This window comes from Canis lupus, chromosome 6, assembly GCF_048164855.1.
Source record: "Canis lupus baileyi chromosome 6, mCanLup2.hap1, whole genome shotgun sequence".
Classification (NCBI taxonomy): Eukaryota; Metazoa; Chordata; class Mammalia; order Carnivora; family Canidae; genus Canis; species Canis lupus.
Genome location: NC_132843.1, coordinates 48585626 through 48588872, shown reverse-complemented (window position 1 = coordinate 48588872; position 3247 = coordinate 48585626).

Here is a 3247-nt window from a genome sequence, read left to right as displayed (position 1 = left end):
AGGGGTTGGGGGATGGGCCAAATGGGTGAAGGGGAGTGGGAGGTACAGGCTCCCAGTTGAGGAATGAATGAGTCATGGGGACAGAAGGCACACCACAGGGAATGTAGTTGATATAATAGTGTTGGAGGCAGGGTGAGCACAGCATAAGGTATAGAGATTTTGAATCACTGCGTCATACACCTGAAACTAATGTCACATTGTGTGTCAACTATACTCAAATTTTAAAATTAAAACAACACTTATTGAAATTAGTCTGAATGGAAGCAAAAGAATATTAGGTTAAAATAGCAAGCAAAAGAGTATTAGGTTAAAATTTACATACTTCAATCCAAAAAAATAGAACTATAAGTATCCTCCATTTAACAGAATTTGCTTTGAGCCTATCATGTATATCCGCAGCTATAGAAACTAATTGGGCAATTAAAAATATTAGTATACAAAGAAGAGTAAATTGAAAATGTCAAAATTTCACATTTATTAACTGTTAATGCAATTTAATTTTATTTTTTTAAGGTTTTATTTATTTATTCATGAGAGACACAGAGAGAGGCAGAGACACAGAGGGAGAAGCAGGCTCCCCACAAGGAGCCCAATGTGGGACTCAAATCCAGGACCCCGGGATCACGACCTGAGCCGAAGGCAGGCACTCAACAGCTGAGCCACCTAAGTTTCCCACATTAATGCAATTTTAAAGACTACGGACAATTTCATATAAAAACTGAAAATAATAAGACCCTTTTGGAAAAAATACATTCTTTAAAAAGAATGACACTTTATTAGAGAAAACTAATAAGGAACTGACCAAATTATATGAACAGGTACCAAGAGTCATTGCTTCTGCAATGTTTAATGTTCAATCAATAGAATTATTTTTAAATTTTGCTTTTTAATGTACATACATATGTGTTATTATTTTGGAGAGAATTCTATTTTTGAAATTAGCTTTTGAGTAGCACTACTTATAGGTCCACCAATATGATAAAAACAATTGTTTGGTGCATAAACGTTTCAAAAATAGTACAATTTTAATTATTTTATCGACTCCTTTAATTCTGCAAAGTGCTCCCACTTAGGTAAATTATAAAGCTGAACAAACTCGAAGGAAAAAATGGCTGAATCTTATTTCACCTCAGTCTCATCCTTTTAAAAATCTGTCCAATGTTTGGCAATTTTGCCCATTGTCTTCAAGGAGTGAAATGGAGATGCTAACTGGGGTGGGCATTGTGCTAGGTACTTCATGTATATACATGAGTTTAGGGAAATAAGTACAAATATGTATCAAGAAATCCATCTTAATGATAAGGATATGGGTTCATAGGCATCAAGTAGTGGCCAGAAAGCTAACCAGGAGGCTGCAGAGGTGGAATTGGACTCCACTGAATCTACCTGCTTCCTTCTTCTCCTCCAAGTGTCTAGAGCATGAGCCACTCTGATTAACCTCCATGATCACATCTATCTCCTTCAGTGGTTACCTCTCATCTTCCTTCTGCATCTTGCTTGGCCATTCTTCATACAGCTTCACATTTCACCTCTGCTTAAACATCTGATGTGAGGAATAGCCCTGAGTTACTGATGAAAACATGCAGCTCTCATCAAGAACGGAACATTCCTACTCACTGGATGGAGGCAAAATGAACACTCTCGACAACAGATTCTTACAGAGGAGGCTCATCCGTTAGAGTGTAATGGTAGGTATGGGAAACCTTCATTCTCTTCTACCCTTCAATCCCAGGGACGGAAGGCTTCTCATTCCAGAGGCTTATGAGTGGAAATGCTTGGTACTATGAGCTTTTTGGTGCTCATCTCAGCATCCTGGTCTGTAGCTGGGTACCCATAGTCAGTCTTTGGCAGTGGTCGGGGGGACCCTAATGTGAAGGGTAGAGTGTCAGAAGACCCCAACACAGTGGCCTCACGTCTGGCTTGACACAGAGTTGCATGATCTCAGTGCCTTGCCTCTTGACCTCACAAATGATAAGAAATAATCAGCAGCTTCTTTCTCCTCACAAAAATTACACACACAAGTTGCTCTGGATCAGTTGCTCAAAAGCCAGTTACTGAATTAAATTTGACAAATTTGCTATAAGAAACCCTTTTCTATGATGCATGACACAGTTTTTCTTCCAAACTTTTAGAAAATTATCAAAGTATAACTGAAATGCAATATTCTGTTAGTTTCCGGTGTACAGAATGATTAGATATTTACATTACAAAATGCTCCACACAAGTCTAGTTACTGGCTGTCACTAAAGTATTACAATATTGCTATATTTTATTGCTATATTAAAGTATTCCCTATGCTGTATACTGCATTCCCATGATTTATTTATAACTGGGAGTCTGTACCTCTTACTCCCTACCAACAAATTGATTCTAAATTACCATTTTAAGCTTAATCTTTCTATCTTTTAAAAAATAAATTTGTCTCTCCCAGATTTCTCACTATCACGGTTATAAATCAAAAGGACAATTGAAGAGGAAATGAAAGAGGCATAACACAGCCCTATTCAAGAACATGCTGTTTAAAATGTTTGGGTATGAAATATTCTCATACGTTTTTGTGAATACAGTTTTTTTTCTGTCAACCAAATTAAAGTTAAATGAGCAAATTTGCCCCATGACTTATTATTCATTTCCTTGATATTTCTGTGTGTCATGTTGGTAGTTCCAGACTGATCAGTTCATAAATCCCATGACTTTCCTCCTCTGAAATTAGTTTGCTCAATAAAGCCCCTGTCATTCATTCTACGTTTGTTCACAATCAATGGATTGTTTTTGTGTCCATTTTAAACATGTTTATCTGACATTTTAACCAAAAATGTCTCTAAATATTGCCAAACATCCCATGAAGACAAAACACTGAGGTGGACTTTTCAGTACAACCCCCCACCAGGGAATTCTAAAACACTTATTTAGGATCATATCATAAAGCAGTTTTCCTTCAGAAATATCACACAAAGATGACTGTCAGCTCAGAAGACTCAGTGATGGCGTACAATATGTGAGGAGAGATATGCTGCGCAAAGACTGTTTGAGGTGAGCAACTCAATCTGCTGTTATGTTACATAACTGCTTACGTCTCTAGTTGAGCCCTCATATGACGGCCTATTTAGACGGAGGATGCCTGCCAAGGCATAACGTCCACAACACCAAGTTCCACAACACATTTGCCAGCTGGGTTGTCAACTTCCAGGCACTACTAAGCAATTTATATGATTTTTTTCCAGTAAAAATATTTTCTGAAACAAAG